The 26937-nt window shown below is 36.9% G+C and overlaps 1 pseudogene; it reads right to left on the bottom strand.

Annotated features, from left to right (window-relative positions):
• Positions 1–555: 555 nt before the first annotated feature.
• On the bottom strand, positions 556–10761 carry LOC105078903 (dynein light chain 1, cytoplasmic-like; annotated as a pseudogene).
• Positions 10762–26937: the final 16176 nt, after the last annotated feature.

Genomic DNA, 26937 nt, shown 5'->3' with positions numbered 1-26937 from the left:
ATAATAATGTAACAGTGAAGATAAAACGTATTGAAAGAAACCTTAATTAATAAAATGAAGTGAGAAAATACAAAAAAGGGAACAAAGAACAGATGGCCTAAACAGAACCACAGTAAGATGGTAGACTTAAACTCAACTATATTGAAAATTATATTAAACATAAGCCATCTAAATACTCCAGTTGAAAGTCAGGGATGATCAAACTGGATTAAAAAATAACTGCATACTTTTTATCAAAAAATGCACTTTTTATGTAGACACAGATAAGTAAAAGTAAATAATGGAAAAGTTACATTGTGCAAACCCTCATCATTAAGAAAACTGAAATGTCTGTGTTAATAATAGATAAAATAGACTTAAAGCACAAAAATATTTCTTTTTTTTTTTTTTTCTTCTCCAATGGATTTATTTTCTTTAAAGGAATAGATTTTGAAGAGAAGAACATGGGGCAGAGAGGTATGCAATAGAAAATAAATACAAATGTAAGCTGTTTTGCTAATTGCTTTATAGCCACAACAAATTAGTAGAGAATGCCCTGTACACAACAACACAATAAAGGTTCAAAGATTGAGGTGTTGCCTTAGGCAAGGCTGAAGATTTCAGTCTCTGGTATTTGGAATTTAGGCTACAGTCCTTGGTTTTGGATGGATCACTGGGTGTGTGGCACAGTCCATGCTTTTAACCAGATTTGAACAGAAGAATGGCTACTTGGCCCAGGTAGAAGTAGATGAAGTGTTTGGTTTCACGTGTCACCTAACTACCGAAGTTCCTCCCCACAGTGCAGTGCCAGGTAGAGTTGTACTCCTTGTCAAACTCCTTCTTGATATGGGCCTCAATGTCCTCTTTATTATACTTCTCCAGTGCCTGAGTAGCACACTCCATGTAGTCCTGTTGCATCTCCTCGGACATACCGGCATTTTTGATCACGGCCTTTCGGTCACACGTGGTTACCAAGGAGCAGGGCCTGGCCGACCACAACGGTCTCCTGGGGGAGGGGTTGGGGAGGTTCAGACCCGACAAGAGCAGCGATCGCTAGTGAAGCCACAGTGCATCTCACAAAAATATTTCTAATGTTCTTTAATAGCAATGAAAAGTCAATTTATCAAGAAGATAAACTTAGGAGAATTTTGAAATGCATGGAACAAAAACTAAAGGAGTGAAATAAGAAATAGATAAATCCACAATTATAGTTGTAGATTGCAGTACCATCCTTTGAGTAATCAATAGAATAGGAAGACAGAAAATCACTAAGGAGACAGGGTATTTGAACAATACTACAAGAAACTCGACTTAATTGATAGTTGTGGAATACTGTACCTGACAACAGCAGAATACATATTTTTTTCAAGTGCACTTGGAATATTCACTAAAATAAACTATATACTAAGCATAACAGGATTATTAACATACTTAAAATATTTGAAGTTATATGCAGTATGTCCTTCGAGCACAAAGGATTATTATTTAATAATGAACAGGAACTTTCTTCATATTTATAAAAATCCCCAAATAGAAAAAAAAATCAAAAAGAAAATTAGGGAATCTTTTGAACTGAATGGTAATGAAAACACAATATAAGGTTTTTCATTAAGCCAAAGTAGTGCTTAGTGGCAATTTAAGCTTTAAATTTGTGTATTAAACAAGGAAAAATGCCTAAAATTAATGTCTTAAAGAAGGAAATAATAAATAAAGGAAATCAGTGAAATAGAAAAAAATCTATAACATTGAAACTTGTATTTTTTTTGGAAATCATTAATGAATTTGATAATCTAGTTAGACTTATCAGGGAAAAAATTAGAGAACACACAAATGGCCAACATCAGAAATGAAAAAGGAGACATCAAATCCTACAGACATTAAAACAACAATTAAGGAATATTATGAACAATGTTATGCCACTAAATTTGACAAATTAGATGTAACAGACAAATTCCAAAACTTGTACAATAAGAAATGGGAAATCTAAATAGCTCTATATCCATTAAAGACATTGAATTAATAATTAATACATTTCTCACAGTCTGAATGGCTTCTCTGGTGACTTCTACTAAGCATGTATGGAAAAATAAATACCGTTACAACACAAATGTTTTTTAAAAATTCAGGAGAAGAGAACACTGTCTGAACTCATTTTTTTTTGAGGCTAAAATTATCCTGATACTAAAACCAGACTGATACTTTACAAACAAATGAACAAAAATACAGGAGAAAAATCTCTCGTGAACGTAAGAGGAAAAAAATATCCTTAACAAAATCACATCAAATGACATATGAAAAGGAAATACATCATGACAAGTTGGGATTTTCCTGGGAACGCAAGATTGTTTAAACATTTGAAGATTAGTAACTGTAATTCACTATTTTAATAGAAAAAGGAAAATTAACAATATAACCCTCTAAAAATGTAGAAGCATTCAACAAAATTAAATAGCCATTTATTTATGAAAAAAAAAATCTCAACGAAGTAGGAATAGAAGTAAACTTTCTCAGTCTGATAAAGGACATTTATAAATACCCTAAAGTGACAGTTATTAATGCTGATACTTTCCCCCTAAAATTGGAAACAAGATAAGGGTATCTTTTTTAACACTTCTGTTTAGCATTGTAGTAGCTGCTCTAGCCAGTGTAATAATATAAAGAGAAATTTAAAAAGGCAAACAGATTTAATAGAAGTAAAACTATTTTTATTCACAGAGAGCATGTTTGTTGTATATGCAAAATCCCAAGGAATCTACAACAAAACTAGTAGAGCTAATAAGTGAATTCACATCGGGTGCAGGATACACGATTGGTATACAAACAAACAAACAAACAAACAAAAAAACCCAACAATTTTATTACTATGCATATGCAACAAACAATTGAAAACGAATAAAAATACCATTTACAAGGGTATCAAAACATAAAATATTTGGGGATAAACTTTAAAAAATATGTAAATCATATATATTGAAAACTACAATACGTTATTGATAGAAATTAAAGATGTAAGTAAATGGAAAGATATACTATGTCCATGAATTAAGAGACAACATTTTAAAATATAAATTGTTCCCACATTTAGATATATGCACAAAACAATCCTAGTCAGAGTATCAGTAGAGTATTTTTTTTTTTATGGTGGTAGAAATTAGCAACCAGTTTTTAAAATTTAAGAGGCTATACAAAAGCTAAAACAATCATGAAAAAGAAGAACTAGAGAAATTTGGAGAATGTACACTACTTCAAGAGTTACAAACCACGGAAATCAAGACAGTGTAATACGAGTATAAGAAAAGACATATAGATCAATGACCAGATCGAGTGCCCATAAAAATATAGAGACACAAATATGGTTAAGTGATATTTAACTAGAGTGTCAGGAAACTCAGTAGGGAAAGGACAGTCTTCGAAGGAAATGGTATTGGAAAAACTAGATATCCATATAGAAAAATGAACCATTACTCTTGTTTCACATATTATATACTTAGGTAAAACAAAACCTATAATTCTAGAAGAAAATATAGAATTAAGTCTTCTTGATCTTTTCTTAGGACACAAAAACATGAATTATCAATTATAAAAATTAACAAACCTATTCTTTAGAAGACTTACATAAATGAAATGGCAAGCTACAGGTTGCAAGACAATATTTGCATTACATGCATCTGAAAAATGAATTGGTATGTAGAATATATAATGAACTCTTACAATTCAATAACAAATAACCCAGTATAGAAAGTGCAAAAGATTTGAACAAATAATCAGGAGGTGTATAAATGGTTGGTAAGCTCTTGTAAAGATGCTCAACATCCTTAATAGTCAGGGAAATAGAAATTAAAACTACAGTGAGATCCTATTGCATACCCGTTAGAATGGCTAAAATTAAGAAGACTGAAAAAGACAAAATGTTGTTGAAGATGTGTAGCAACTGGAACTCTCATACATTACTAAGAGGAGTATAAAATGTTACAACCACTTTGAGAAACTATTTGAGAGCTCTTGTAATATTAAAAATGGAAATTCTATATAATGTAGCAATTCTACTAATATGTTTTTACTCAAGAACAATTAGACATTTGTCCACAAAAAACTTGTATAAGAATGTTCATGGAGACTTTATTTCTAATAGCTAAAAACCTGGAAATGACTTCAACATCCATCAATAAGTGAATGAAGAAACAAATTGTAGTGTATCTATACAAGGAAAACTAATCATCAGTAAAAGGAATAAGCTATTGATACAAGTAACACTGTGGAGAAATCACTACAATACCACTCTAAGTAAATGGAAACAAGATATAAAAGCAGGCATACTTTATGATTCTATTCATGAGAAGCTCTAGAACAGGTAAAGGTAAATTACAGTGTCAGTGAACGTATCAGTAGTTCCCTGTAGCTGAGGTGGGGTAGGTTTAGGGAGGGGGCTTATCTGCAAAGAGGCATGAGGAAATATTTTGAAGTGATGGAAATATCATATATCTTAATTGTGGTAGTGGTTATATTTGCCACAACTTTTTGAAATATAAATAACAATAATGGATGTATGTTAACTATTTGTATTTATACTGGATTATGGTGGGCCTAATCCAATGACTGGTGTCCTTACAAGAAGAGGGAAATTTGGACATAGAGACATGCACAGAAAGCAGACAGTGTGAGATGCCAGGAAGACAGCTGTGTGGAAGACAGAGGCAGAGATTGAAGTGACATATCTACAAGCAAAAGAATGCCATAGATTTCCTGCTGTCCCCTCAAAGCAAGGAAGAAGCAAGGGAGTCTCTTTCCCCAGAACTTTCCATGAGAGCACGACCCTTTCAAGACTTTGATGTCTGACTCCTAGCCTTCATATCTATAAGAGAATAAATTTATTTTATTAGAAGCCCCAGTTTGTAACACTTATTACAACAGCTCTAGGAAACTGATGCAATACTCAATATTTAAAGTGTGATGCAAGAAAATATGGTGCTGTGTAAGAACTAACATAATACTAGTTTGGATTCCTAGGGAAGATCTCTTAATGAAATTATCTAGCTCAGATGGAGAGGTAAGTAGCAGTTAGTTAAGAGTAAGATGAGGGCAGTGAGGAAGAGAAAGGTACCCATGCAGAAAGAACAGCATTTACAAAGTTTCTGAGTCAGCAAAGATCTTGCCATGTTCCTAGACTTGGAGAGAAAGCAGTTTGCTGGAGACTGAGAAGGAAAGGGCAGAGATGAGATTGGAAAGAGGTCTTTTGGATTCAGAGAGTGCCTTTTAAGACACATTAAGGAGTTTATTATTTTTTAAAAATGTAGTGGAAAACCATTTTATGGTTTTGAACAAGAGATTGATAGATCAAATTGGATTTGGTTTTCAATTGATCAGCCTAATTTCTCTATAAAGAAATCATAGAAATACAGGAGAATGAGCAAAAAAGAAAATCAGGAGGATTTAAGAGGATAACTACTGTAGTAATTAAAGTGACAGACATAACTGGCTTAAACTAGGGTGGAGAAATGTGACAGGCAGACTTATTTGAGAACATTTTGGAGATAGACTCACCAGGACTTGGTAATGGATTGGATGTGGGGGTGAAAGAGAGTGAGGTAATAAGAGCAACTCTCTGGTTTCTGGCACAATTAGATGGCTGAAAATGCAGTTTACCATGATGGAAAGACTGAGGGGGAAACAGGTTTGGCAGGAGATCAAAAGTTTTGTCTTGGGTTTTCTAAATATTAGATGCTTGTGAGATATCTAAGAGAATATGTGTCTAAGAAATAGTTGGATAGGTAAACCTAGAGTGTAGAAGCGAGGTCTGGGCTAGAGATACATGTTTCAAATTGTATATATAGGTGATATTTTAAATCATGGAAGTGGATAAGAACATTTAAGGAAAGAGTGTATAGTGATTAAAAGCCTTACACTGAACCCTGAGGAATTCCAATCTCTTCAGAGGTTGGATAAGAAAAGTAGTCAACAAAAGTGGCTGAAAAGACCAGCCAGAAGGGTAGAAGGAATATCTGGAAAGGACAGTGCCAGTGGAAGCAAAATATTCGGAGTGTTAACAAATGAAAGAAAGCATATTCAACTATGTAAAAATAGTTGACATGCCAAGTTGACATACTCTTCACCAATATTCACTGTCCCTCCCTTTTAAAGTCTTGCATGGCAATAGACTTGCTTTTACCAGAAGTGACATGTCACTTCTCGCTAGCACATATGGCACTTACCTGTTTTCCTTCAGTTATAACACAGCAATGTTCCAAGGAGAGGATGCTCCACCAGCATCAACTTGGCTTCTACAGTGAAGGCACACCATAGCTGATCTGTGATGGACATATAACATGGGTAAAAAATCAGCTGTTGTAGTTGTTTGGGTCTTTTGTTACTAACGGAAAATCTAGCCTGTTTTGAATGATAAACCAAGTAAGGTACATGCAGAAAAGAAGACCCTGGATTTAGCAATATAGATATTTGGTAACATTTGAAAAAGCATTTTCAGCAGTGTGGTAGCTGTAGGTATTAATGTGAAATTACATGAAAAGTGAATGGAAGATGAGGAATTGGAGATAGTCTAAACACTGAAGCATCTTTGTAGAGTGAAGCAGAGAAATAGTGTGGATAAGCAGGGTGGGGAATATGAATACAAAATTTTATCTTTTTAAGATACAGATGGAATTAAAACATGTTGGAACATTGAATGAGACGATTCAGTAGAGAGGAAGAAGGCTAAAGTTGCAGAAGAGAGAATGACTGGAGAATAGTCTCTAAGAAGGGAAAGAAGAGAAAAAGGAGGTAGTTGGGAATCTGATAGGACCTCTGCTTCAGCAGTCAAGAAGAAGTAGATAGGGTGCATGTCCAGGGCTAGGAGAATTTGTAATTCTAAACAAAGGTAAATGTCTTTTAAAAATACTCACATTTTGGAACCAACCTTCAACTCAGTTTTATAGCTCCATTTTATTATGTAGGGATTTGATACAGTGTCTTACATAAACCCTCAGTTTAACCAAACTAAATTTGGTTAAAAAAATTCCATTAGGTTTCCATCTGCTTCATTCAGATTTATAGGGTGATTCTACTTGACTTTATAAAATTCTTTGCCTTTAAGATACCCAAGTTAAAATCTAGGTGGTGTTGGAAATCTCTCATTCTTGTGAGTCAGAGTGATTGATCCTTTAAGCAAAGCTTTACTGATGATATTCATTTATGCATGCCCTGCCCTGCTCTATACCTCTAAGCATCAGAGCCTCCTGATCCTCCCATCCAAAAGCATTTCCAGAATCTCCTTAACAGCTTATAGCACTCTCTGCTTTGGGGACTGATGGATAAGACATTGCAAGCTTTTTGGGGAAAGTGTGGCTATCATTTATTTTCTAGGGAATAAGTAGTAGTGCACACATCATGATAAAAATGGATGAGTATGAAGTTATTTCCTAAAAGAATATAAAGATGTTTTACAAGATGCAGTGTAATTGTTAGGATTTGTCCCTGGCCCAGTCTAATGTTGACAGGGACACAGCCAGGATATGTCTGAAACATTTTCCCCAGGGCTTATTGAATAGCAAATGTAATTCCTGGGGGAAAGCTTGATGTTCATGGTCTTTGATGTACTTGCAGTTGAAAGTCAGGATAAAAGCTTCTTCTACGGCTCTGACAGCTTGGCAGATATATTCATGCTAAATCGTGCGGGTTCTTAATGCTTGTATTTTCACAATGTTAATTGTAATTTACCAACATCTTGTTAATTTCAAATGCATTTATAATGGTTTTGGACCATTCCTGTCTTGAAAGACTCTGGTGAGATCTCTCTTCACACTTAAGCGAGTGGTGGCAGGGAAGATTAAGTAAGTGATCTTTCCTCCTCCTTATCTTTCTTTTCTACCTCTCCTTCGTCGTTTTCTTTCTCTCCCTTTGTGTGTGTGTGTGTGTGTGTGTGTGTGTGTGTGTGTGTGTGTATGTGGAGGGGCTTCTTACTCCCTTTGTCCTATTTATTCTTTTCTAACTTACATGCTAGATAAATTAAATATTCAGTATAAATAAACTTTAAGACTCCATTGCTCCATAAGTTAGTAAAATTACAGTATTATAAATCTATTGATACCAAATACTCAATTTCAGGTGTCACTCACAGCCATTTGGGTATTATCTCTTGTTTCTTGTATATATGAATGGCTGCATACATAAAATACTTAACATAGGACTAGTAACTTAAAAACTTAAAAAATTTTTTATTGAAATGTAGTTGATTTACAATGTTAGTTTCAGGTATACAGCAAAGTGATTCAGTTCTACATATACATATATATTTTTTCTCTTTCTTTTCAAATTGTTTTCCATTATATGTTATTACAAGAAATTGAATATAATTCCCTGTGCTATACAGTAGGTCCTTGTTGTTTATCTATTTTATATATAGTAATGGTGTCTGTTAATTCCCCAAATCTGAATTTATCCCTCCCTGCCCTTTCTCCTTTGCTAACCATAGTAAATTATAAATGTCTAACAATCTTCTCTCCTTTTATATACCCTGATCTTGGTCTCATATTGACATTGCTCAAGTACTGTAAGGCCTAATATTTCAAGTGCTTCTTGATATCTTTGAGCCTCACAGGGCCCCAAAGACCTAACTGTGAGTTGCTTCCCTTGCTCTTGTCAGATGTACTTTCCGCTGGCAAAAAAGGCTCCCCGCCCAGATAGCTCCCCTGTTAACTGGACTAGCTGCACCCTACCTGGTCCTCAAGCTGATGGATTACACTTCCCTTCCTGCACATAGAATTACTCAACAAGCCAACCACATCCTACGGCAGGAACAAGGGGCACATTACCCTCTTGCTACTATAAACTTTCTACCCACAGCCACTGTTGGTTCACTCTGCTCCTGAATGCAACCCCTGCACAGTATATAGTGTCTCCTTCCCTTGAGCTGTGAGTATATATGACTAACAAACTTCTCTCAATCTCGTGTGTCCATTGTTGGGGAGCATGTGCTCAGGCATCTTGTAATATTTAGAGAAGGAGATCCTTTTTTTTACCAACGGGACGAGTAGGATATAATCAGAAACATCTCATTTCTATCTTCATAGAGGAACAAATATCACATCCTGCTGGATTTTAATCAGGCTTAAAGTCTCTATGATTAATCTAATTTCACTTTTATTTTCATATACAAACTTTAAAAGAGTGACAAGTTTTGACACTATTTAAAATTTCGGATAGATTTAGGCTATTGCTTCTTTCCTTTTCAGCTGTTTTCAGTAATTTATATACATATGCATACATACATGCATATTTTAAGCTACTTCAGCTTTTATAATGGTTTTGAACATGGTTAGTAGAAGTTGCCTTTACAACAATTTGAAAACAATGTTAAAAAAATGATCTATTTATTTTTGAAAAATTGCCTATCAAAGTGATTGCCCAACTCAAACAAATCTGTCATTGTTTGTATGTGTATATCTAACTGTGACCCTGTTGTCTAGAGAAACTCTTTTGAAATTAAAAAAGAAATTAGTGAGTCATTTTTAAATCTAAGTGGATTAGTGGCTAAGGCTTGCAATAACATAAACAATCAGTGGAGGTTATAACTAAATTTCTCTACCCAAAGTATACTTTCTAAGTCAGTGAAGCCTTAAATTACTGAATTCGTTCATTCATTGATTCAGCATGTACTTATTATACTCCTATGTGTGTACTAAGTTAACTACTTTGGAGGGTGCTGAGAGGATAATAAAAATTGCTTAGGACATAATACCAGGCTAAGAATCTAAGCCAACTCATAAAATTACAAAATTGTAGAGCTGGGAATGACTAGAATTTCGGCTCAGAGAATCAGAGTCTTACCAAAGATCACACAAACTCTGTTAGCCTGATAGGCTGCAATGTGTGTTATAAAAGTGATTCACTGAATGGCAGTGACAAGAAAAGCAGTTCTCTTTCAAGTGCCGAAACATGTGAAGAAATCAAAATATGTTATAGGAGATAAGAGAGATATGCGTAGGTAGTCCTTATTTATGAGAGTTCATGAAGAAAGGAGGTTTTTAGCTGAGCCCAGGAATGGTTTAATATAACTTTCACATGCAAGGGGGAAAGGCTAAGGACATTTTTATTAAAAGGGGTATCAGAAGCACAATTCTCTATATTTAGGAATGTGGTGAATGTATGCTTGGGTCCATAGGGTTACTGACTGAATTAGAAGTTAAATTGCTTTTTAGAAATAAGAGTAGATAGTAAAATAAGAAGTTAGAAAATATTAGTGCAATAAGTTAGCTAGTAGAAGTGTTAGTAAAATTCTAATATTTCTATGATTTTAGAGAGTTGATGTGGTTGCAGAATACTTCTAAAATAAACAAGAAGAAGCTTAGGCACTTGAGAAATCATGCTTACCATTGTTTGTTGTCTGCCTCATGAGAAGTTTGAAAGACCAATTTAATTTCCATGGATGTTAGAAACGTTGCTCCAACTTGGCTTGTCTCATTATTCTCCATCACACCTCACCAAAATTGATTCCTGCTGATGACTAGACATGTCCACAGTTGTTTGAACCAATGTTAATAATGATTATCATTTATTCAACATCTACTGTGTGCTCATGCACTGTGATGCAAATTAAAATACCTTTCTCTTGTATTGGAGAAAGTGATATCTTGTTAGGGTAGATATATGCGTCTCTCTTTTTGTGCTAGAAAATGAAAGTTATCCATCATTCATGCCTAGAGGGAGGAAGTGGGGTACACCTTTTGTACCAGCATCTTGAGAGTAACTCACCTTGGAAATTGACTCATATTTGGGCTTTGAAGCTGTCATTTCCCCTATGAGAAGATAATTGTAATAGGGCCAGAACTGACAAGTGGTGTTTTGATGTAAACAATGAACAAACCAACAGATCAATAAATGCTGAGCAAGGCATGCTTCATGTCAGATTATATTGACTTACTGTAAAAATAATGGAGTGACAAAATGAAAATGTGTTATGTTTTATCTGAGTTATGGTCATAGCAATATAGAAAGTAATAGATTAACTCAGATAAGACTTGCTGCAAAAAAAGCATCAAGAACAACTGTAAGAAAATCAATTTGCGAACACCTTCATGGAAGCCACTTTCTAAGGAACAATCACCACACTTTACTAAAGAAAAAGACCTGTCACACTTACTTGTTCACTATCGGTAATATAGGACCAGGCTGGCCAGGAATTACATTTTTATTTTAGCTAAGGATTTGACCTTCAACAGAGGTTGTTTTAGTAATGTTATTACTCAGAGGCATCAGTTCAATGTCCTAGAGCATCAAAATTCAAAATCTTGAGTGCTTTTTGACAAGATCTTGGAAGTAAAACGGTGATGGACAATGATCTGTATCTTTGGACCAGTATGATGAGTAGACAGCCCTGGCTGTTAACTCTTTCATTTCTGCCTAGCCTTTGAGTCAGGGTTGCATGCTTCTCAGAGTGGCCTTACCCAATGGCTAATCCAGACTGTGCTATGTATGACAGGCTGCATCCACCCAACATGGAACTGCTCTAACAGGTAATTTTTACACCAGAGCACCCTGCTGGCTTGTAGACACTTTGTCAGAATCTCCTGCTTGGTTCTGTTTTTTTCTTTTTTCCTTTCATGGGTGTTTCTTGCTAATGAAACTTTTGTACTCTTAACTCTGTCTCAGAATCTGCTTCCTGAAGAACTCAAGTGACACAGAGGTCTGGTAAAACAGCCAGTTAGATGGAATTTGGGATCTGGATTGCTCACCACCTGATGGGTAATGAGGATCCTATCCCAGGTAGTACCCCTGGCAAAAATACCTTATTCTTGGCACAAAGTTGTGGCCTAGTTGCTAAAATTTCATTAGTGGACACTCTGGAGATACTTCTAAGAGAGGAGATGCAGTGGAAGGGTACAAAATACTGATGACCAAACTCGAGATTCAACATTTACAGACCTTCAGAGATGATTGAATGCTCAGCCAAGGCAGGACTGTTAAGCCAAAGTTAGCATCTGCTTGGAAAACCTGAACCCTGACACATTTGTGTGGGTGTTCCTCCAGCTTTTTGCTCCATCAATTTCTCTGACTCCTCGGATCCTCTAGAGGTGATCCATGCTTCCTTATTAAAAACTAGCACATCACTATGTGGAAAGATACTACTGAGGTCTTTCTTGTAAGGCATCAGGGACTCCTCTCAGGATTACCTCCTACTCTCTTAGCTTTTAGGCCAATAACTAGAGTTAATTTGAAGCATAACTAAGCTGGAGATAAGGTGGACATGAAATGGGAGGAGAGGACTTTATACCAAAGTATCTCCAAAAAATTAGCCAGCATGAACCAGCAAGAGCTGCAGGAATTTACTTGGGACTGGATTTAGTGGGTGCCAGAATCAAATCAAAGAGGCCAAAATATAAATTTGAATAAGGGGAAATGTATTCACATGGGACACACTCTCAGGATACTGGCTTAATATCCTAACAAGGACCAAGGTGATGGAACAAAGTTGCTGCAAACATGACCCCTAGAAACAACAGCCCTTGTTGAATGAAATTGAAATGACTGAATTGCCATGAAAAATGGTAGAGGAAGGGATTAAAAAAGCTTGAAAATGGGCATGCTAGAGTGGATATATTACGTGAGCCCAGAAAACCCATCAGAAGACCCACAGTAAAGTTAGGAGGACATAACATTCACCAAGCCCATCAGAAATGCATTAGTGTGAGAGGGGTCCAGGATCATGAAAATGTGTAGCAGAGACGTTCTCTGAAAGTTTGGGTTTATGGGAAGGAGGTTGTAATGGAACTTGGCTTTTTGATAGCAATAGGGATGATATAGTTCTGAAGTAATATAGACCAGGAGTGGCGCTTAAATTCTAGAAGCCAGGAGCCACAATGATTATAACATCTGTTAAGGTCAGAGGAGCAGCACCGGAACTTGACACACAGAGAGTTGTGAAGATGGTAATAGAATGCAGAATTTTAAGGGAAAAATAAGTGGGTAGCTAAGATACTGCTTAGTATGTGTGATCAAAGGAAAGAAAGATGGATGAGCAGGAAAAGGAAGATCATAGCCTCCATAAAATGCCACATCATTTGCCCAGTCTCCATAACCGTGCCAGTTTTCAGGTCTGGAACCTATTGATTGATGAGGTGGCAAGGCCGTCAGGAAAAAGGAACTTGTAGCAGCACCAGCATGTCCTGTAATGATTTTCCCAGTCTCTCCCCAAAGGACTGATAGCCTACTCAGTGACTGGTATATTGGGAAGAAGAAATATGGAAACATTTGAGTATTGGACATAAGACTTCAGCTGCCCTAATACCCAGAGGGCTGACACATCGTCATTGCTGCACCCCCATTAAAATGACGACATACAGGGGTGAAGTAGTAAATATAATCTTGGCCAAAATCTAGCTTAGAGTGGATCCACTGCATCTATAAATACAACTAATCTTTATTTCCGTGGACCCTGAATGTATAATTGGGATTGGCATTCTTGACAGTTGGAGAAACCCTCAGCTTGGATCCTTGCTCTGTAGTGAAGAAGGCTAACCAGAAGCCACTGAAACAGCCCCTCATTGGCCAGGGTGGTGGGGTAGAAATAAGTGCCACTTCTAAAGACCTAATAAATCTCTATTATATCTCTGTTTAATTTGCCACTCTGGCCACTGCAGAAACCGTATGGGTCCTGGAGAATGATTATAGACTACCTTAATGTCAACCAAGTGATAGAGTTAATTACAGCTGCCATGCCATACATGATATTCCTAGAGCACGTTAGTATGATCTCAGGTACATGGTATCTGGCCACTGATTTGTTGAATGCATTTTTTTTTTCTATTCCAGTAGAGAAAGAGGGTCATAGTTTGCATTCATACAGAACAGAGAACAATATGCACTTACACATTTGTCCCGGTGCTTTACTAATTCCTCTGCTATCTATCATAATATAATCCAAAGAGCTATGGACAGACTTGATGTTCCCCAAAACATCACATGGATCTAGTACATAAGTGATATTATGCTGATCAAGCAGAATGAACAAGAGGCAGCAAGAATGCTAGAGATACTGGTAAGATACATGCCCCCCAAATAGTGGGGAATTAACCTGACAGTAAGAAACTAAATATGTGTCCTTGGAATGATATTATTCTTTGAGAAGATCAATCAGGCTCTTGATATCAAGTTAACTATTTTGGGCCCCCTCTGTCCTGGAAATATCAGCAGTTCTTTCTCATAGCAATAGACACATCCTGGATGCTATCTTTCTTTCCTGCAGAGCATCAATCAAAATCACAATCCATGGCTTATGGAATACTTGGTCCCTGGGCATTATTTCTCTACAATATGATGCCTGACCAAGGGACCCACTTAGTGAAGAGGGTGAGAAGGTGGGCCCATGACCATAGGTTCCATTGGTTGAGTTATATACTGCACCATCCAAAAGTAGCCAGCCTGACAGATCACTGGAATGGTCTACTGAAGGCACAGCTGAAGTACTAGGTCAAAGGCAATAGTTTGTGAAGGTCAGGGGCTATACTCAAGGTTGTAGTATACCCATTGACTTAAAGAATCTATATGATGCTCTGAGCCCAAGAGGGAGAATTAATTGGTCTGGGTACAAAGAATTGGAAGCAGGCATGCCTCCACTTACCATTGTTCCCAATGACCCACGGGGGAACTGTTTGCCATTGCTGCAACTCTGAGCTCTGTAAATTAGAGGTATTGTTCCCCAAAGGAATGTCACTCTTGTCAAGGGATGCAACAAGGATTTATTTGAACTATAAGCTATAGTTACTACCTGAGCACTTGGACTCTTTGTGTCCAGGAACCAGGAGTCAAGAAGGGGAATCATGACATTGGTAGGGATAATTGACCTGATCATCAAGAGGAGGTAGGGCTGCTATTACTGTGGGGACAAGGAATAATACATATGGAGTTTTGTACCCACTTGGGTGCCTGTTAGTAATCACTTGATCCACTGTGATTATAAATAGATAAGTTCAGCAACCGTTATGTAAGAAAGATATATGTTTATCAAGGCTCCGATTTCCCAGAAGTGACGATTTTGGTCATATCTCCAGGTAAGCCATTGCGATCACCAGAGGTGATGGCTGAAGGCAAGGAAAATTTAAAATGGAAAGGGAAGGAAGAAGATGACTTCAGCCTTAGAACCAACAACAGTGACAGGGTTTGTACTTCTTTTCCCTAACTCAACTTTTCTAGGTTCTTCCTTTGGAAGAGAGCTTAGAGTCCTGGAGCTCCCTGCACATAAATGGAGAAGTGGATCCACATGGTACAGAGGGTATGCTATAGCAGACACAGAGATACAGTGCTCAGATTCCTCCTCAAAAGGAGCTCATTGCCCTGTTTTGAAAACTGTTCCTAGCTGAAAGCTTCTAGCTGTTAACATGTTCAGGTCCATGTCCCATTTGAGTGAAGATGACCTCCTAGTGGTGCCCCCAGACAGTGACAGAGAAAGACTCTTGTACGAAGATCTAGCCATTTTTGCCCTGTGCAGAACTCCTTTAATGGGTACTTTTCCCTTCGGAGCTCCCCTTTAGCTTATCCAAGACATTGTCAAATCTGCAATTCAGACTGCTGGCTCCCCTACACAGTCCTGCTTCCTACCTTTTCCTTTCACAAATGTCAATCCTTAATAACACACTACACTCTTAACTTCTCTGAACAGTCAAATGGCTCACAAAAAGTAAAACATCTACTCGATATACATTAAAACTTGTGTGACACTTTGGCACTATTCCTGAAGAAAAAAACAAGCCAGGACATGCTCCAGATCAGTGATTAGAAAAATCTAGGGTAAAGGGATAGAAAAGAGGTTGCAAGGAGATATATAAAAGCAGACAAGAAGGTTTAGGAGTAAACAATCTTGGAAGATGAGGGATAAAAAAATAGTCTACAGTGCTGAAATGTGCACCATATTCTGGAAAACTAAAACTAGGGAGCTGTTTTAAGGGTTAATGGGATTAAATTTAAGATTAGTAGGAAGAAATATTTTTTATTGTTATGGGTAACTATAGTCTTCGAATGGCTATTTCTGTGATGGTAAATACATAATCATTAAGTAAATGCTAGAGACTTTATATTTATATTTATTTTTGAAGTTGATTTTGGGGAATATACCCATTCTTTCTTACAATGAATTTTTTGAATTTGCTGTCAGAGTTAGAACATTGTGTGAGGTACCTGGGGTTAGGGGGGAGAGGTACCCAGATTCATATACTCTTAGATTTGGATGCTCCCTTTTTTGACATAAGTGTTCTCTTTCTTGGGAATAAATATCTTTAATTTTATTTATCTTAGAAGAGAATATCCGGAGAAAAGCACAATGACTACTTTCAAATACTTGAAAGACTGATGCTATGGCCAAGGGTAAATAGTGGAAAAAAGCACATAATTAACCTAGTACAGAGAAAACTTGCCCACAGAGACATCTTCAGAAAGTTTTAATCTTCCTGTCACTCAGAGTATTCAAGAATTCAAAGAAAGGCAGACATATCAAGGTGGTCATGGAAGAAACTTTGGGGGGTCATCTTACTAGCTGATGTTAAGACTCCCATTCTTAGTTGAAAGAATAGAAGTTAGAATCTAATGCTATATGAAGGCTTATTCTTCAGAATATCTATTAAATGTTTATAGAATTAAAAACACAGTAAAAGGGGCTAAGATATAGAGGCTATAAGATATATGGAAGATATAGACTGGATATATAATAAATATAGCTAACAGCAAAAATGTGAAAGGAATATTATACAGTTGTAAAATCTTCTAGAGGACATAAAGTCTATATAAAATCCTCATCTAGGATTGTTATCTAGGATTATGGAATTCTGGCCTATTCTGAGGGTGGGACAGCAGACATCAATATATTTGAGTATCTTCTAATGTCTTGCCTGGTCCCAAGAGTTAGTTCTTTGAATTTGTACTGTTTTTGGAAGAATATGAAGTGTATCCAGGAAATTTCTATTTTAAGTTAGGACAGCCCTGTCACAACTGTAGTGAAGAAGGCTATCACCTTTAGTTTTGGCTTTTTATGGTCTAAGGAGGATGTCTTATTATATATCATATGTCCATAAGAAGAATGGTTCTGGTGTGGTAAAAATGTATAGGGAGGTTTTATTTTATGTGAAGAAACAAAAATGATGAGAAATCCGTATTATGTTCGTAAAGCTAATACAAAATGAATTTATGGCTTTTAGAAGTAGTTTAAAGCCTGCTTGAAAGACTTAAAAGCCCAAAGAATAGTGATGAAAATAATTTACAACAGCTTGTCATCTATAGATTTTATTTTCATGTTTATATGAAAATTTCAATTTGTATTTACACTTCATGTAGATTCTTTTTTATTTTTAACATTTTTTATTGGTTTATAATCATTTTACAATGTTGTGTCAAATTCCAGTGTTCAGCACAATTTTTCAGTTATTCATGGACATATACACACTCATTGTCACATTTTTTTCTCTGTGAGTTATCATAACATTTTGTGTATATTTCCCTGTGCTATACAGTGTAGTCTATTCTACAATTTTGAAATCCCAGTCTATCCCTTCCCACCCTCCACCCCCCTGGTAACTACAAGTCTGTATTCTCTGTCTGTGAGTCTATTTCTGTCCTTTATTTACACTTTGTTTTTGTTTGTTTGTTTGTTTTTGTTTTTGTTTTTTAGATTCCACATATGAGCGATCTCATATGGTATTTTTCTTTCTCTTTCTGGCTTACTTCACTTAGAATGGCATTCTCCAGGAGCATCCATGTTGCTGCAAATGGCATCATGTTGTCGGTTTTTATGGCTGAGTAGTATTCCATTGTATAAATATACCACTTCTTCTTTATCCAGTCACCTGTTGATGGACATTTAGGCTGTTTCCTTGTTTTGGCTATTGTAAATAGTGCTGCTATGAACATTGGGGTGCAGGTGTCATCCTGAAGTAGTTTTCCTTCTGGATACAAGCCCAGGAGTGGGATTCCTGGGTCATATGGTAAGTCTATTCCTAGTCTTTTGAGGAATCTCCACACTGTTTTCCATAGTGGCTGCACCAAACTGCATTCCCACCAGCAGTGTAGGAGGGTTCCCCTTTCTCCACAGCCTCTCCAGCATTTGTCATTTGTGGATTTTTGAATGACGGTCATTCTGACTGGTGTGAGGTGATACCTCATTGTAGTTTTGATTTGCATTTCTCTGATAATTAGTGATATTGAGCATTTTTTCATGTGCTTTTTGATCATTTGTATGTCTTCCTTGGAGAATTGCTTGTTTAGGTCTTCTGCCCATTTTTGGATTGGGTTGTTTATTTTTTTCTTATTGAGTCGTATGAGCTGCTTATATATTCTGGAGCTCAAGCCTTTGTCGGTTTCACTTGCAAAAATTTTCTCCCATTCCGTAGGTTTTCTTCTTGTTTTACTTCTGGTTTCCTTTGCTGTGCAGAAGCTTGTAAGTTTCATTAGGTCCCATTTGTTTATTCTTGCTTTTATTTCTTCTAGGAGAAAATTTTTTAAATGTATGTCGGATAATGTTTTGCCTATGTTTTCCTCTAGGAGGTTTATTAGATCTTGTCTTATGTTTAAGTCTTTAATCCATTTTGAGTTGATTTTTGTATATGGTGTAAGGGAGTGTTCTAGCTTCATTGTTTTACATGCTGCTGTTCAGTTTTCCCAACACCATTTGCTGAAGAGACTGTCTTTATTCCAATGTGTATTCTTGCCTCCTTTGTCAAAGATGAGTTAACCAAAAGTTTGTGGGTTCATTTCTGGGCTCTCTATTCTGTTCCATTAGTCTATATGTCTGTTTTGGTACCAGTACCATGCTGTCTTGATGACTGTAGCTCTATAGTATTGTCTGAAGTCTGGGAGAGTTATTCCTCCAGCCTCTTTCTTTCTCTTCAGTAATGCTTTGGCAATTCTAGGTCTTTGATGGTTCCATATGAATTTTATTATGATTTTTTCTAGTTCTGTGAAATACGTCCTGGATAATTTGATAGGGATTGCATTAAATCTGTAGATTGCCTTGGGCAGTGTGACCATTTTAACAATATTGATTCTTCCAATCCAAGAGCATGGAATGTTTTTCCATTTTTTAAAGTCTTCTTTAATTTCCTTCATCAATGGTTTATAGTTTTCTGTGTATAATTCTTTCACCTCCTTGGTTAGATTTATTCCCAGATATTTTATTACTTTGGGTGCTATTTTAAAGGGGATTGTTTCTTTACTTTCTTCTTCTGTTGATTTATCGTTAGTGTAAAGAAATGCAACTGATTTTTGAACGTTAATTTTGTAACGTGCTACCTTGCTAAATTCTTCAATCAGCTCTAGTAGCTTTTGTGTGGACCTTTTAGGGTTTTCTATATATAGTAACATGTCATCAGCATATAATGACACTTTTACCTCTTGTTTTCCAATTTGGATCCCTTTTATTTCTTTCTCTTGCCTGACTGCTGTGGCTAGGACTTCCAGGACTATGTTGAATAGGAGTGGTGATAGTGGGCATCCTTGTCTTGTCCCAGATTTTAGTGGGAAGCTTTTGAGTTTTTCACCATTGAGTACTATGCTGGCTGTAGGTCTGTCATATATAGCTTTTATTATGTTGAGATATGTTCCCTCTATACCCACTTTGGTGAGAGTTTTTATCATAAATGGGTGTTGAATTTTATCAAATGCTTTTTCTGCATCGATTGAGATGATCGTGTGGTTTTTGTCCTTTCTCTTGTTGATGTGATGTATTACACTGATTGACTTGCGTATGTTGAACCAGCCTTGTGTCCCTGGGATGAACCCCACTTGGTCATGATGTATAATCTTTTTTATGTGTTGTTGGATTCTATTTGCTAAAATTTTGGTGAGGATTTTGGTGTCTATGTTCATCAGTGATATTGGCCTATAATTCTCTTTTTTTTGTAGTGTCTTTGCCTGGTTTTGGTATGAGGGTGATGGTGGCTTCATAGAATGAGTTTGGGAGTATTCCCTCCTTTTCAATCGTCTGGAAGAGTTTGAGAAGGACTGGTATGAGTTCTTCTTTGTATGTTTGGTAGAATTCCCCGGTGAAGCCATCCGGTCCTGGACTTTTATTTGTAGGGAGGTTTTTAATTGCTATTTCTATTTCCTTCCTAGTGATCGGATTGTTCAAGTGTTCAGATTCTTCTTGATTCAGTTTTGGTGGACAGTATGTTTCCAGAAACTTGTCCATCTCCTCTAGGTTATCCAGTTTGGTTCCATATAGTTTTTCATAATATTCTCGTATGATATTCTGTATTTCTATTTTGTTTGTTGTAATTTCTCCATTTTCCTTTCTTATTTTGCTAATTTGTGCTCTCTCTTTTTTCTTCTTTGTGAGTTTGGCCAGAGGTTTGTCGATTTTATTTACTTTTTCAAAAAACCATCTTTTGGTTTGGTTGATTTTTTCTATGGTCTTGTTAATCTCTATTGTATTTAATTCCTCTCTGATCTTTATTATTTCCTTCCTTCTGCTGCTTTTTGGGGCTTTTTGTTCTTCTTTTTCTAATTCATTCAGGTGGTGGGTTAAATTGTTTATCTGAGATTGTTCTTCTTTTTTGAGGAAGGCCTGTATCGCTATAAACTTCCCTCTTAGCACTGCCTTTGCTGTGTCCCATAGGTTTTGAGTGGTTGTGCTTTCATTATCATTTGTCTCAAGGTATTTTTTAATTTCAGCTTTGATTTCCTCATTGATCCATTGTTTTTTCAATAACATATTGTTTAATCTCCATGCTTTCCTTTTTTTCTCCTTTGTTTCTCTGTTGTTGATTTCCAGTTTCATGTCATTGTGGTCAGTAAAGATGCTTGAGATAATTTCTATCTTCTTATAATTGTTGAGGTTTCTTTTGTGCCCAAGTACATGATCGATCCTGGAAAATGTTCCATGTGCACTTGAAAAGAATGTATATCCTATTTTTGGGGGGTGTAATGCTCTGAAAATATCCACCAAATCTAGTTTTTCTATTGTAGTATTTAATTTCTCTGTTGCCTTGTTTATTTTCTGTCTGGAAGATCTGTCTAGTGATGTTAATGCAGTGTTAAAATCTCCAACTATGATTGTATTCCCATCAATATCCCCCTTCATCTCTGTTAGTAATTCTTGTATGTACTTAGGTGCTCCTATATTGGGTGCATATATATTAACGAGTGTAATATCCTCATCTTGTATCACTCCTTTAATCATTATAAAATGTCCTTCTTTATCTTTCTTTATGGCCTTTGTTTTAAAGTCTATTTTGTCTGAAATCAGTACTGCAACACCTGCTTTTTTGGCTTTTCCATTTGCATGGAATATCCTTTTCCATCCTTTCCCTCTCAATCTATATGTGTCCTTCTCCCTAAAGTGGGTCTCTTGTATGCAGCATATTGAAGGTTCTTGCTTTATTATCCAGTCTGCCACTCTGTGTCTTTTGACTGGAGCATTTAGTCCATTAACATTTACAGTAATTAATGATAGATGTGTGTTTATTGCCATTTTGAACTTATCTTTGCAGTTGAATTGGTATATCCTCTTTGTTCCTTTCTTCTTCCTTTTGTGGTTTGGTAATTTTCCTTTGTATTATCATGGATTTTATTTAATTTTTGTGACTCCTTTGTAAATTTTTGGCTTGTGGTTACCCTTTTCTGTAAATCTGTCAACCCATTACTATAACTGTTTTTATTAAACTGATAGTAACATGATCTCAAACCCATCCTGCTGTTAAAACAATTTTAAAAAGAAAGAAAAAAATATTCTATATTTCCCTGCCTCCCTTGCCCACTCTCAGTGATTTGTATGTCTTCTTTTATAATTTCATGTTTACTTTATTTGTAATTCATGAGTTATCACCTTTCCAGTTGTGTGTTTCTCATTTCTGTAGCATCCTGCTGCTTTTCTATTTAGAATAGCCCTTTCAGTATTTCTTTTAGCATGGGTTTAGTGTTGCTAAACTCCTGCAGCTTTTTTTTGTATGTGAAAACTTTATTTCTCCTTCTATCCTCAGGGATAGCCTTTCTGGATAAAGGATCCTAGGCTGCATCTTTTTTTCATTCAGGGCTTTGAATAGATCTTGCCACTCCCTTCTGGCCTGTAGTGTTTGTGTAGAGAAATCAGCTGAGAGCCTTATGGGGGTTCCCTTGTAACTCACTCTTTGCTTTTCTCTTGCTGCCTTTAGAATCATTTCTTTATCCTTGCCTCTGGCCATCTTGATTATGATATGTCTTGGTGTGGGTCTATTTGGGTTCTTCCTGTTTGGGACCCTCTGAGCTTCCTGTACTTGGATATCTGATTCCTTCTTTAAGTTTGGGAAGTTTTCAGTCATGATTTCTTCAAAAACCTTTTCAATCCCCTTTGATCTTTCTTCTCCTTCTGGGACCCCTATTATGCGAAGATTGGGACGCTTTATGTTATCCCATAGGTCCCTTATGCTATTTTCATTATTTTTTATTTGCTTCTCTTGTAGTTCTTCTGAATGGGTGCTTTCTATTGCCCTGTCTTCTAGATCACTAATTTGTTCCTCTGCATTATCTAGTCGGCTTTGCACAGCTATTAGATCATTCCTCATCTCTGTCAATGAGTTTACCCATTCTACTTGGCTCTTCTTTATAGCTTCAATTTCATTTTTGACATATTTTATATCTCTAAACACTATCTGTTTTAATTCCTTCAGCAATTCAATCACTCCTTTTTTTGAAATCTTGATCTAGTAGGCTATCGATGTCTATTTTGTTGATCTTTCTTTCAGGGGATTTCTCTTGTTCTTTTAATTGGGAAAGATTTTTCTGGTTCTTCATCTTGCTCATACCTCTTTGGCACTGTGGTTTATGGAGTATCAGTTGTTTATTTTGGTACTTAAGGATTTTATCTATCTAATGCCTATTTAGGAATAGAACTTAGGAAAAAAAGAAAAAAAAAATAAGAGAGAGAGAGAAAGAATTTTAAAAGAAGGGAGAAAGAGGGTTTGAAAACAGTGTATAATGAATAATAGAAGAGTGAGTTGAAGCAGAGTATTAATCGGGTTGAGACGTCCTTTTAAAACCTGTACAAAAAAGGGGCGGGGGGAGATGAATAGATGTATTTGAAACCTGTGTCTAATCAATAGCAGGACATCCAAACCCAAGAGAAATAGAAATGAATTAAGAAGTTAAGATTAAGAGAATAATAGAAAATAGAACAGGTAAAAACAGATTTAAAAAAAAAAGGGGAGAGGGGGTGGTTTGTCGGTGTTCTCCTGGAGTCTGTGTGCTTTTAATGTGAAGTCTTTCTGTCTTCGTCCTGTTTTGGAAGCTCAGCTTGCTGTTTTCAGAGGCCCTCCGTTGGCGCCCTCTACTGTGCTGCTCCCAGCACCTGTCCGCAAGCAGATCGCGCCTCCTCCTAACACTGGGTCAGGTGCAGCTCTCCTCTGCTGTGGGCGGGCGGGTCGCTGCCCCTCTGGATGCCGCAGTCAGATGTTGCAGACTGGCCAGGTAGGAGGGCGGGTCGTGCCCCCTCCCAGCACCTCGGTCAGGGGCTGTGTTCCTGCCCGAAAGGCGGGGGGGTGGGGGGGTGGCCGCTCTCCCTCTACCTGCGCCGCCGGTAGCTCCTCTCTCTGTGCGGCTGCGCTCTCCGCCCTTGTCGGCGCTCCGCCCTGGTCGGCGCTCCGCAGGTGGGCTCGGGGAAGACCGAGGGACAGCCCTGTCCCTGCTCCAAGCCAGAACCCAGCTCCTTGGTTGTCTTTGTGGAGCAAATTCTCTGAGGGACAAGGACGGAAGGATCCTATCTGCCCTGGACTGCAGGCCAGTCTCAGCCTGGCCTTTGAGGCTGCTAAGCCCTTCGGTGCGGATGCAGGTTTCGCCCCAGCCCCCTCATGTAGATTCTTTTAAGTGGATTAAGAACAATTTAGATTTGAGTGACTGACTTCCAGAAATTTTATGACAGAGTGAATAGGCAGCATGAATTTAGAAGGTACTCTACTTTAGGGCATTAGTTGTACAGTTAGAGTAGAAAATAAAATGCATGAGCCTTTCAGTTATGAAAATCGATAGGTAGGAAAATAAATTAATTTCACTTCAACAAAAATGTGTTGTTTCAACAATTTGCACTATGAATCACATGCTGTCATGTGATTCTGTCAGGAATCACAAGTCTAGTGTTTCTAGTTTGGTGTAGTGTTTAGTGTTTCCCTTAGTCAGGGAAACAGTCATCTGCATGAAGAGAAGCACAATGGTGTCAGAAATAACATGGGTTCTGGAGTCCAATTTTGTTCAAAAAGATGTTGAAGAGTAGAGTAAGTATGAATTATTTCCATTTGGGCAGAGCTATGTTTATTGTTCCTAGTCAAGTAGATAGAACATTTCTAAGAATTTTGAGAAGTTTTGACAATTGTCATGTTCATACTTGATCTAATTGGCCAATTACAGAAATATTTCCAACTACAGGTTGGTGGAGTTACCTAAGTGGACTAATTAACATAACTATATACATTTGAAAAGCATACATTGAAAACACAAAAAAGCTGGTTCCCAATGAATGTGTGAGGTCAACATTTTGATGTTAATTGATTGAGGAAAAAATACCAGAGGAGCTACAAGCATGCAGTGTGCCTTTCCCTTTGTAACTCACTCCCACTTTTACCCTTGGTGATGGGTCATTAAATCTCTTAATTGAATAGTTTCTCTCCTTCCTAGAATCACTAACCTCCATTTCTGTTCCTCCTCTACAAAACACCAGGATGAACTTAGTCATTAGAAGGCATGCTCCGCCTCTGAGATCTAGACTCTGCTACTCCTCCTCTGTCTACAATCTGCTTATCTATGTTTGCTGTTACTAATCTGTATACTTCATGCTGGGCTCACTCTCTTCACACTCAGTACCCTGCTTGGATTGTTTTGCTTAATCAAAGATGTAATTAGGGTGGGTTTTTTTTTGGGGGGGGCACTGGTGAAAGTCCCTTTTAAATATGAGAATATTTCATTTGAATATGTTTCCTGAAAATAGTATATATTGAATCATGCATTTAATGCTATATAACAAAAGCATTAACTTTTAAGAATGAAGTTATTAATTACATCAATGTCAACCTGAGTGGAAATTTTTGGATTGTAAATAACTTTTCCAGATGAGGATTCATGGAACTGAATAAAAAGAACTCTTGGGTCAACATAGCATATGGACCATTTTGAGTGTCTTATCAGTACTTATCAACATTGGGAGCCTAGAGGCAATATTATGGTTGAACTTGTCTCTAGTAGATAAGGAAGTGAATTTTAAAGTACATCTGGTATTCAATAGATGAGTCCTTCTTCTGGATAAATAACACTTAGTGGAGATAGTTAATGTAGTTTAAAATCTGTTTTCAAATCATTTACTCTTGAAATAGAAATGAATTACTACAAGGAGAAAAAACAGGCTTGAGATAGAAAATAAATTGCATGGTTTTATTAGATAAGGCCACAGACTATATTTTTAATAGACAAATATTTACTGGTAATATGCAAAACAGAATATCTAGGTAACTGTATCTATATCTATATCTAATCATTGTGTTGTGTATTCTTCACTCTTTTCCGCCCTACTTCTGTCCCGGGAGGCTGACTAGTCTGCAATGCCTTGATTTTCTTGCCTTCTGATCGATTTCAGCCAATGGGAGGCACAAGCTGGAGATCAGAAGGCAAGAGAAGAGAGAGGTCAGAATATTTGCCCTCATTCCCCATCCTCCTCCCTACCTTACTGTGATTCTGTCAGTGACTGTTTCTGTAGTTACAGCATCTGTCAGGTGGCTCCTATTTCACAACCCAGGACCTCTCTGGGCTTTACAAATACCTCTCCTTCCCCTAGTTCCTTACATTCCAGGGATTGTAATGACATCCTGTTGTTATTAGTCCTGCGTGTTCCACCATTGCTTGCTTAAGATTCCCTTGAATCTATCTCAGACTCTGTCTATCGTCCCTTTGCTCAAGAAACCCTCAAGATTGCCATGTTTCTTGGGAGAATCCTGAAAATTAATACCTTAATTTTTATTTCTGTTACAGAGAGTGGAGAAAGGGCTGCAGAAAAAAAAATTTTTGGAAAAAAGAATTAGCCTCACATCACCTTAAGATATACCAACTTCATGGGGCTGAAATAGGACTTCAGCATACTGTGCAGAATGATGGAGCCTGCTTGAGGACATTATGCACTAAGGGATCATTCCAACTACTTGATTAATCACAATGCTATATGATGTGGAATGTAATTCAGTTAAATAATAATTAACACTGATTTTATTTGACTTGGGCAGAGAAGACCCAGCTTCACTGATATATAAGTATGGACTGAATCTGCTACAGTTGCGTATCATGGATATATTGTAGATTTACTCAACCAGTCTTCATAAATTTACCCATTGGAGTGAGACTTAGCTGATGACCATGTCAGATGAGTGTATTAAAACCCAATCTAGTTTCTGTATTCCAGGGTTGGGGTTACTTGATAGATGGTTTCTGAGTAAAAATCACCGTATGTTTTGGTTCTAAAATATCAAGAGAGCATGTAAATCTGTAGCTTAAACTCTGATTATTTAAATTTATTTGTATTACTTATGTGCAGTGTTATGAGTTTGGCAAATCATAAGTCACATCAAGGTCGTAGACTGTCTTAATTTAAAAAGTGGCCTTTTGATATTGGCTGCTGAGGGTAGCAAAATGGAAGTGCTCTCCGCTTAATTACCATCTATGTGGTGTTATGGCTAATAATGTTACATGCACCCCTGCACCTCTTGAGATTTAATCCCCTTCTCAGCTGGCATTTTTCTGTTTGAATTGCTGTGACTACTTCAACCATTGTAAGAGCCCGGAGCAGAGACCAAGTCTTCTTCTACGTCAATACAGAGCAGAGCACTCTGTCAGTGTGTTGCAAGTAATTAGGAGTAAAGCTTTGCAGAGTCTTGCCTTGCTGACTTCAGCTGAATGATGAAGGTAATAGCAAAGAGACAAAAATAGATTCTTGCAATAAGGTTCTTGGTTTCTCTTGACTGATACCGTTAAAATTGTTTTTCT

This window comes from Camelus bactrianus, chromosome 2 (genome assembly GCF_048773025.1).
Source record: "Camelus bactrianus isolate YW-2024 breed Bactrian camel chromosome 2, ASM4877302v1, whole genome shotgun sequence".
Lineage (NCBI taxonomy): Eukaryota > Metazoa > Chordata > Mammalia > Artiodactyla > Camelidae > Camelus > Camelus bactrianus.
Note: the sequence above shows the minus strand (reverse complement) of the source record. Positions and strands in the feature narration are given on the sequence as shown.